The following is a 10,933-nucleotide window of genomic DNA, read 5'->3' as shown; positions in this document are numbered from 1 at the left end:
GTCAGCCGAGACCTCATGGGGTGGTGGCCGCCTCAAGTGGCCTGGACCTCCTCACATCATGGCATTCCACAGTGAGAGTCCCGAGTGCAAATCTTACCTGTCAGGGCCTCAGAAGTCACCCTGGGTCACTACTGCTGCATTCCATTGAACGAGGGGAGGCAGCTGGACTCCACTTCTCTCCTGGGCTAGTTGAAATCTGACTTCCAGCCTTCTGAGATTTGGGGTGTGATCTCTGGCCATTGAGAAACCTCACTGATGTTTGCCCTCTGAACTTTCCTGCTTCCTGGAGGCCCTGCAGCCACGTTGGGGCCATGAGGGATGGAGCCTGACAAAGAAGAGCTGGTGGTCCTCGGGAGCCTGTGCTACCCTGAAGCCACGTTTGTCATGGTTTCCATCACTAACAAATACATCTTGATACAGGCCACACAGGACAGTCCATCTGTCCTCTGATTCACTTGGGAAGCCCCCAGCAGGGGGCGCTTGGGTGGTTTCACATTTTCAGCTGCCACACTGGTACCAACATCCTTTCTGTTCTGGGATACTTTTCCATCAGGTGGGTTCCAGAGTGGAACTGTGAGGCCAGAGGGAGTGTGTGGTGCTCCGGTCGGTGGTGGGGAGGTCACGTGTGCGGACACTGGGTGGGTAAGCTCAGACCCAGCCCTCAACCAGACAATGCAGCATTCACGCTGTGGGGGTCCCTGGTAGACTCAGGCCCTCTCCAGCTTTTCTGGGAGTGGCAAGCAGTGGCCCTCAACTATATGCCTCCAAGGGGCCTGTGGGCTCAACTTTATGGGGCCAGGCAGGGGTGGAAGGTTCACCCCGATCCTGCAGGGTGTGATCTTGATGCGTGTGGACGCTGTCAGAAACCGCTAGGCTCCTTACGGGGCTTCAGCAACACTGGGCAAGATTCTGAGTTCCTGTCATAAGTGCTAACTCCACCAGGCCCTCTCCATGCCCTTATCAGAATGAGGTGATGGGAGGCTTGCCATGAGGGTTTGGGGGTGCCTTCAACAGGAGGTGTGTGTTTTGTCCCAGGTACCTAACCTTGGGCTACTGGAGCAGAGGACAGGAGGATTGGGGTGAAGTTGTGCAAAGGGGATGGTCCCATCCTGCTCCAACTCCCAATAGCTGAGAGTTACAGGGATAGGTGTCCAGATGGCCACAAGGTGCTACAGGGGCAGGAAGGAAGGGACATGGTGCCCAGCTGGAAAGGGTGCAGGCTGGACATCAAAGCCATTGCTCAGGAGAGCTGTGGGGCATGAGGCCTCTGTGGTGCAGCATGCTGGGCCCTGACCCATCTATACCATGGCCAGGAGTCTCAGCTGGACTGGGAGACATGCCTGCCAAGGAGCAGGAAGAGAGCTACGTTCTCTCACAGGCATTTCAGAGCAGAGGGACTTCACTCAGCACCAGAGGAGAAGGGGGAGGGGGAGCCAGCCCCAAATCTCCCCTAAAACCAATTCTAGCTTGTACTAGGAAGAGAGAGGAGTGAACACCTTTTCTTGCTGTTTCTCAAAATGCCAAGCTTACCCCCACCGATGGGCCTTAGCACCTGCTGTGCCCCCTCCCTTGCAGGCCACATGACTCACTCCCACACTTGCCTTCTTAGCTCAAGAAACATTAACCACTGTTGTTATATCATTCAGGATAGGCGAGACTATGCTGCTGAAACAAACAACTCCTGTTTCAGTCAGCTCAGGCAGCTGTAACAAATAGCACAGGCTGGGCAATGTAAACAATAGAGATTTATATCACAGTTCTGGAGGCTGGAAGTCCTAGATCAAAGTGCTGGCTGATTTGTTTTCTGGTGAGGGCTTTCTTACTGGCTTGCAGATGGCCACCTTCTTGCTATGTCCTCACATGGTCTTGGAGCATGTACAGAGAGAGGGAGAGGGAAAGAGTGCTCTCTGGTGTCTCTTCTTAGGAGGACACTAATCCTATGGGATCAGAACCCCACCCTTAGGACCTCATTTTACTCTAACTACCTCCTTAAATGCCCATCTCCGAATATAGCCAACACTGGAAGTTAGGGCTTCCAGTCCATAGCAACCCCCTAAGTCTCAGGGGCTCAGACAACATCATTTATTCCTTGTTCACATTGTGTGTCCAGTTCAATCAGCAGGGGCTCTGCTCAGTGGAGTCGTAGTGCCTCACCGGTGGAGCAGCCCCTTTCCAACTTGCACCTCCACAGTCTCCAGGAAGGGGAAGGGATGCTGGAGCCTCTTCGACCAGCAATGCAATCCTCTGGCCTGGAGGGGACACACCTCACTTCTGTGCAAGACACATCAACAAGACTGACCTCAGGGGCCAGGAGAGTGACTCTCCTGAGTGTGCAGAAGGAGAGGGAACAGGCAGGTGAGAACACCACCAGGACTACCATATCATCCCGCATCAGCTCTTTCACATACAGTGCTGGCGAGTCCCATGGTTTTCAATTGCTGTGACAGCTAATTTATCAGAGAAATACCAATCAGACCTAAATATTGGAACAGTGCCATTCTTGCCCCCAGAAGTAGCTGTGCAGAATCAGGCTAAGATGTCACAAGGGAGACTTCATTACCCAGCAGTTGGGGCACAGCATTTGGGAAAAAATTGTACCTCATGTGTCATTTCCTCAACAATGTGGTTACCTATGTGTCCCATTTATCCACTGCTGGATAGTGAGTCATCCCAACACTCAGTGGCTTTAAACTGTGGCCACCATGTTGTCATCTCTCCTGGTTCTGTGGGTTCTTGCGGGCATGCCTCCCCCACAGCTGCAGTTAGCAGAGTCCAGGGCTGGAATCTTCTAGAGGCGACCACTCACACAGCTAATAGTTGAAACTAGTTGTTTGGGACCTCAGCTGGGGCTCTAGATGGAAACACCACATGTAGCCTGAGTATTCTTCAAGCGTGGTGGCTGGGATTCAAGGGTAGACATCCCAGAAACAGGAAGTAGGGGCTGTTGGTTTCCTATGGCCTGGGCCCAGACTATTGCCATGCAGTCCAAGATTTAGATATGCTCACACTTCTTGAAGTCAGTGTGCCAGAGAAGAACTCTCCATTCTACCTCTCTCCCTCGCCTTCCCCTGGCCCAAAACCCCAGCCCCACTTTCTCTCAGATCCCATAACCAATCCTGCAGCAGTTCTTTTGGTTCAGCCTCCAAATTCAACAGGAACACACCCCATCTCCAACCTCCACAACCACCACTCTGGTTCTAGCCTCCTCCTCTCACCTGAACCATTCCAGTAGTCTCCTCCTGGTTGCCCCTTGGTCTCCCTTCCTCCATTCAAGCCCCATCCTCCTGGCCCCAGAGTCAGTTCCCATACAGCTACCAGAGGGTTACTTTTATTTTTTTTAATTGTGGTAAAAAATACATAACATAAAATTTACTATCTTAGCCTTTTTTTTTTTTTTTTTTTTGAGGTACGCGGGCCTCTTACTGCTGTGGCCTCTCCCGTTGCGGAGCACAGGCTCCGGACGCGCAGGCTCAGCAGCCATGGCTCACGGGCCCAGCCGCTCCACGGCATGTGGGATCCTCCCAGACTGGGGCACGAACCCGTGTCCCCTGTATCGGCAGGCGGACTCTCAACCACTGCGCCACCAGGGAAGCCCCTATCTTAGCCATTTTTAAGTGTAAAGTTCAGTGGCATTAAGCACATTTACGTTGTTGTGCTACTATCACCACCATCCATACCCAGAACTTTTTCATCTTCCCAAACAGAAACTCTGTTCCCATTAAACACTAACTCCTCCACCCCTCCCTCAACCCCTGGCACCCGCCGTTTGACTACTCTAGGTACCCCGTATAAATGGAATCACATATTATTTGTCCTTTTGTGACTAGCTTATTTTGAGGTAGGAGGTAGACAGCCCCTGGGCTGAGCAGCTGGGGTTTGTCAAGTGGAGTAAACTGGAGCTTTGTTTTCCTTGACACTCCAAGGACAAAGTTAATGGCAGGAGCTGGGCTCTGCTGAGTAAAGAGATAAGATAACCACATGTATCACTCCTGAGGGCAAGGAAACCGCCGCAACTGCACATGCACAGGAAGGCTCCTTGGGGGTTAAAAAGGGAGGGGGCGTTATCCAATAATAGGTGTTGTCAAACCTTCCTTTAGCCTTTGCGCTGGAATCCATCTTGGCAAAAAGATGTGCATGCATGTCAGGAAGGTCCCCAAGGTCAGATGTGGTAAAAGAAGCGAGATAATTGGCCAGAGGAGAACAAAGACCCAGAAGAACTGCCCCCATATAAATGATTTAACCACCTCTTTACTTTGCTCCTCCTCATTAGGGGGGATGCCCACCCCCTTTTTCTCCAGGTGTGTATTTCTGCTTTGCTTCTGTCTAAATAAACTGCTTCTGTGTCAGCAGACACATCACTGCTGTCTCTCTGAGAACAATTTCATTCAGTCTTTTGTGTTCTGAGTGAAACCAAGAAGTACCCTGTGGGGCTCCTGGGCATAGAAGCCTTTTTGTCCCCCATTTCTTGTAGGCAAGACCCCAGCCTCCATTACCTTTCCTGAGTTCCAAAGGGCAGATTCAAACAGTTGCTAATCAAAGAAGGAGCAGCCAACAAACCACCTGAGGCAAGATTAGACCAGAGAAACCCAACAAGATTTAGGAGTTCTAGGGCTTCCCTGGTGGCGCAGTGGTTGAGAGTCCGCCTGCCGATGCAGGGGACACGGGTTCGTGCCCCGGTCTGGGAAGATCCCACATGCAGCGGAGCGGCTGGGCCCGTGAGCCATGGCCGCTGAGCCCGCGCGTCCAGAGCCTGTGCTCCACAACGGGAGAGGCCACAACAGTGAGAGGCCCACGTACCGCAAAAAAAAAAAAAGATTAAGGAGATGTACCACCTGAGATGAGATTAAGGGAGTGCAAGCCCTGCACACACCCTAATCTTGTCCAGCAACCCCACCCTTGAACTATTACTATAAAACCCTTCATCAAATCCTCCCGGGTTGGGACACATAGTTTTTTGAGGCAGGAGCCCCTTTGTCCCTCTTTGCCTGGCAAAGCAATAAAGCTATTCTTTTCTACTTCACCCAAAACTCTGTCTCCGAGATTCGATTCAGCACTGGTGCAGAGAGGCCAAGCTTTCGGCATCATGAGCACCCAGTTTCCAATGTGGTAGGGTGTTTCCCCACACATCCAACAAGCAATTCTCCAGACACTGAAACAAGAGGGAAGGGGGCAGGGCACAACCTTTGAAAGAATGACATAGCTCAAGGACATGACAAACTGAATAGAACCAAATGGGTCCAAGATGGTGGTTAAGTCGACTTCCACTAGACCTTGAGCCTCAGTATATGCTCACTGTAACACATCAGCAAGCTAAATGACACACCCACAGGGGCCATGACAGTTCCAAGATCGACCATAAGGATCAAAAAGTGGGCAGTGGCCCAATTCCTGGAAATCCCCACCCCTTCCCCAAAATAGCTGGAATACTCCTCCCACTCATTAGCCTATGAAATTACCCACCCCTATGAAAGCTGAGAGCCCCATACCCTGGTGCCTTTCTCACCTTCTGAGATGGCCCACACTCTGTGGAGTATGTTTCTCTCTAAATAAATCTACTTCTTACCTAACACTTTGTCTCTCACTGAATTCTTTCTGCCATGAGATATCAAGAACCTGAGCTTCATTAAGTCCTGAAACCAGGTGTGTGATATTGGTTGGAAGACCGAGGGTTTTGGCCGGGTTTGAGCCCCAGCCACGTGGGTTCAAGTCCCAATCTGAGGTGCACGGTTTCAACACCAGCTGGGTTTTCTACAATTCAACTCAATTCTGACATTATCTACCCAGAGATAGCATCAGATTCCACAGGTTAAGGGCTGTCCCACAAGACTGCCCCCCCCTTAAGATGCCAATCACAAATCCTGGCTGTCACCTGTGCTTCTGACCAATTGGCTATAGTTCAGAGGTTCCAATGACCTCCTCCTTGGGTTCACTTAATTTGCTAGAGTAACAGAACTCAGAGAAACATTTTACTTACTAGTTTACCAGTTTATTATAAAAGGACATAACTCAGGAACAGCCAGTTGGAAAAGATGCATAGGGCAAGGTATGAGGAAAGTGGTGTGGAGCTTCTGTCCCCTCTCTGGATGCACTACTCTTCCCACACCTCCATGAGTTCACCAACAGGGAACCTCTCTAGACCCCATCCTTTTGGGGTTTTTAGGAGGCTTCATTACGTAGGCAAGATTGATTAAATCATTGGCCATTGGTTATTGATTCTACCTCTAGCCCCTCTGCCAGTCCAGGTAAGGGGGTGGGACTGAAAGTTCCAACCCTCTAATCACAATATTAGTTCCCCTGGCCATCAACCTTCATCCTCAGGTGACCTAGGGACTTTCCAAAAGTTGCCTCATTAACATAACAAAAGACACATTTTTCTCTCTTATTGAAACCAAGCAGGACCCTGTGGGGCTCCTGGGCATAAAAGTCCTTCTATGCCCCCCACTTCTTGCTTACAGGAAATAGGCTTCATTCAGCCTCCATGACCTTCCCTGAGTTCCAAAGGGCAGGTTCAAACAGTTGCTAATCAGGGAAAGGAGGGGATGTGGAGACAAGGGAGGAGCAGTCAAGAAACAGTGGTCCTGGTTCCCCTCTAGGGATATACATAACAATATCTTTGAGCTGATTTACAGGTACTGAAACCCCCATCACATGGGAGAAGTTAACTGTATGCTGCCCACAAGCAGGTAGGCCCCAGGCCGGTTAGAACCAGGTTGATGATGCTGACTCCCAACTGCCTCACCACCAACCAATCGGAAGAATGTCCACAAGATGATCACACTCTCCTCTTTGAACCATTACTATAAAACTCACTATCCCCTCCAGGTTGGGACACAGTTTTGAGGGCATTAGCCTGCTGTGGCCCCGTTTTCGTGGCAAAACAATAAAGCTATTCTTTTCCTTCTTTTTTTAACATTTTTATTGGAGTATAATTGCTTTACAATGGTGTGTTAGTTGCTGCTGTATAACAAAGTGAATCAGCTATACGTATACATGTATCCCCATATCTCCTCCCTCTTGTGTCTCCCTCCCATTCTCCCTATCCCACCCCTCTAGGTGGTCACAAAGCACTGAGCTGATCTCCCTTTGCTATGCGGCTGCTTCCCACTAGCTATTTTATATTTGGTAGTGTATATATGTCCATGCCACTCTCACTTCGTCCCAGCTTACCCTTCCCCCTCCCCGTGTCTTCAAGTCCATTCTCTACGTCCGCGTCTTTATTCCTGTCCTGCCCCTAGGTTCTTCAAAAGCATTTTTTTTTTTAGATTCCATATGTATGTGTTAGCATACGGTATTTGTTTTTCTCTTTCTGACTTACTTCACTCTGTATGACAGACTCTAGGTGCATCTACCTCACTACAAATAACTCAATTTCGTTTCTTTTTATGGCTGAGTAATATTCCATTGTATATATGTGCCACATCTTCTTTATCCATTCATCTGTCGATGGACACTTAGGTTGCTTCCATATCCTGGCTATTGTAAATAGTGCTGCAATGAATATTGTGGTACATGACTCTTTTTGAATTATGGTTTTCTCAGGGTATATGCCCAGTAGTGGGATTGCTGGGTCATATGGTAGTTCTATTTTTAGTTTTTTAAGGAACCTCCATACTGTTCTCCATAGTGGCTGTATCAATTTACATTCCCACCAACAAGCTATTCTTTTCTAATTCACCCAAAACTCTGTTTCTGTGATTCAATTCGGTACCAGGGTACAGAGACCGAATTTTGGCTACCTTACCACTTAGGAAATATTAAGCGTTTTAGAAACTGTGCTAGAAACTGGAATGAAGACCAAGTATATATTTCTCATTATAAATTGTAATATCACACTTAGGATAATGTATTTAAGGTGCATCCATGTTGTAGCATGTGTCAGAATTTCCTTCCTTTCTAAGGCTGGATAGTATTCCATTTTATGTATATGCCACATTTGGTTATCTATCTAACCCTCGAGGGACACTTGGGTTGCTTCCACCTTTTGGCTACAGTGAATAATGCTGCTTTGAACAGGGGTGTGCAAACATCTCTTTGAGACCCTGCTTTCAATACTTTTGTGTGTACATGGGATTATTTTTAGAACATATAAATCACAGCAGATCTCCATTCCCCGACCCCGCCTCCCCAGCTCATAACCCTCATATTGTCAGCTCCCAGCTGCCTGGCCTGTATTACCCTGTGTGACCTGCCTGTCACCACCTGACCTCACCCTTCTGCTCGAAACAATAATCATCATTTATTATCTCTCACAGTTTCAGGTGAGGCTTGGCAGGGTGGCTGTGTCTCTGGATCTCTCTTGAGGCTGCTGTCAGATGTTGGACAGGCTTTCTGCTGAAGGCTTGACTGGAGCCAGGGACTCCCTCATGGCAAGTTGATGCTGGCTGTTGGCTGGGGGTCCAGCTCCTCCCTATACTCCTCAGCACTGTTTGGGCATCCTCATGACATGGTAGCTGGCTCCCCCAGAGACAGTGATCCAGGAGAGAAAGGCAGGAACCACAATCCCCTTTACGACCCAGCCAAAGAAGTCACACACCATCACCTCTGCCACATTTCACCAGTCACAAAGACTGGCCTGATTTGCTGCGGAGGAGACTGCACAGGGGTGTGACCCAGTATGTTGCAGCAGCTCTTTTGCCCCTTTTCCATTTGTTCATCCCTGTTTTCCTCAGACCTTAATCAGAAAGATGAGCTCACTAGGCAACATGTAACACAGCTCCTGAGTTTTGCTTTACTGGATGTACACAATGCCTAGTCTAATGGGTTCATTCCTGGATTAAAAGGAGTAAGAATGAAGAATTATGTAGTTAAAGAATGACTGACTCTCTACCTCTATCTTACCCTTGGTACATTTGCAAAGCAGACCACATGGGCAAAGGAACATCCAATTCTAGGGGGACCATGTGAGCAAGACAGCATCCAAAGGATCAGAAGCCAGCAGGTCTGCACGCAATGGAAAAATGACGATGAATCTGACCTCTTACATTAATGATTCACTGAGATCGTTTCCCCTTTTTCCCTTTAAAAGTTGTCATGGCTGAGCAGAATCTTTGGACTTGGGCTCCAGACAAGAGTTCACCTTCTCTCCAGATTGCTGGCTTTTCAGAATAAAGCACCTTTTCTTTCTATCGACACTTGGTCCTCAATTATTGACTTTTGAGCAGTGAGCAGCCAAACCTGAGTTCTGTAACAATGTGAGGGGCCATCTTGGAGGCTGGCAGCCTCCCCAGGCAGCCTCTAGCCTCCTGCTCTTCACAACACTCAGCACCTGCACTCAGATGTGTTTTGCTGCTATTGATGGAAGCTCCATGGGATCAGGGCTCCTCTGCTCTCCCAGTGACAATCTGCCTCTTGGTTGGGCTCATGGTGGGTGTTTAGGAGATATTTACTAAATAAATTAATGATTGAATGAATGAATTGTGGCCCTTGGCCATATGAGAATGTGGGAGGAGAATGTCCTTGCACCTCCGCAGTGCTCAGGCCCTTTATCACCCACCCCAACACTTCGCATGGTCAGCTCTACCCAGGCAGGCTGCTTCTCAGCCCACAGGCACCCTGCATTCCTCCTGCCTCTGGCTTGTGCTTGCCGCTTTATTCAGTTCATCTAGTTAGGCTCTAAGTGCATTTACAGAGCACCTGCTGTAAGTCTGGCACTGTGACCAAAGTAGATGTGGCCCTGCCTTTGGGAACTCACCTTCTAGTAGGGAGATGGGCAGCAGGAAGTGCCTGGGGGGACAGGATGGGGAGCCTGTGGTGGTGCCCTGTGGTGAGGTGTTCCCACGGCTTGGCCCACAGAAGGTCTGATCAGGATCTTGGATTTGTGCCAGTTGTATCCATGGAACACGATGTTCTTATTATGAATGAAATTGAGCAGCTCCTTAGGCATTTCCTCTTTCTCTGAGTATATGAACGTTGACTGCTTTCTTTCTGATTTCTAGGAGCTCTTTATTAATTAGGGAGATGAGCTGCTAACATGTCCCAGTTTCTTGTTTGCTTTTTGACTTTGCCTACATGTTGGAGGGGAGGGCAGTCCTGAGGAGATCAGGCAAGTGGCAAGTGCAGACACCACGTGGGAAGAGCTCTCCCTGCCTGATTTAAACTTGTATTTACTTTCTGATCACATAAAGCATGCCAAGATTACAAAATTCTACGGAAGCAAAAGTCAGAAGTGAAAGCAGTGGGGGTGGGGGTGAGGGTCAGGGCCAGTGCATTCCGGATGTTAAGGGACAGGTGGGGAGCAACGTCAGTTCGCACCAGTAAGTCCACACAGGGAGATGTTTCCCTCTGCATGTGAGACCCACAGTATTCAGCAGATTGGGGAGGGTCCCCAGGAGGCCCGCCCTCCCACCTCAGATGGCCCAACTTCCTGAGTGTTCACTTTCGATCCGAATCGTGCAGTGGCAGTGGGGCAGTGGGCAAGGAGGGAGACACTGCACACACTCCCCGCCCCATCTGGGGAGGGGAGTGCCCAGGGCCCACCCATTGACTCTTTGAGCGTCTGCTGCCACTCACAGGGTGGGGATCCCCTGCCCTAGATTGCCTGGCATGCACATCCCGAGGGGCACAGGGCCTGTCTGCCAGGGAGTGGGGTCCCTCTAGCAAATCCTGCACTTGGGAGGCCCTGTCATTGCTGAACAGGGGCAAGGTCCAGAAATCTGCTGCTCTGAGCCTCAGTTTCCCTATCTGTCCCTTGGTGGGAGTGGCATGGAATGTTGGCCACCCAGGAAGGAGTCTGGCCTAGGAGCCCCCCTTCCTCACTGTGTCCTCTGTCCATCTAGACCCCACACTTATGCCACTGACATTACTCCTAGAGAGTGAAAGGAACTAAGAGAAGTAAATGCTAGGAACTGTTGACTTTTAAAGAACACACAGCCTGAAAGTTGCCAGTTATGTTTTATTCAGGGACCCTAGTGAGGACTATAGCCCTGGAGACAGC

The sequence above is a fragment of the Pseudorca crassidens genome, chromosome 7 (assembly GCF_039906515.1).
Source record: "Pseudorca crassidens isolate mPseCra1 chromosome 7, mPseCra1.hap1, whole genome shotgun sequence".
Classification (NCBI taxonomy): Eukaryota; Metazoa; Chordata; class Mammalia; order Artiodactyla; family Delphinidae; genus Pseudorca; species Pseudorca crassidens.
Note: the sequence above shows the minus strand (reverse complement) of the source record.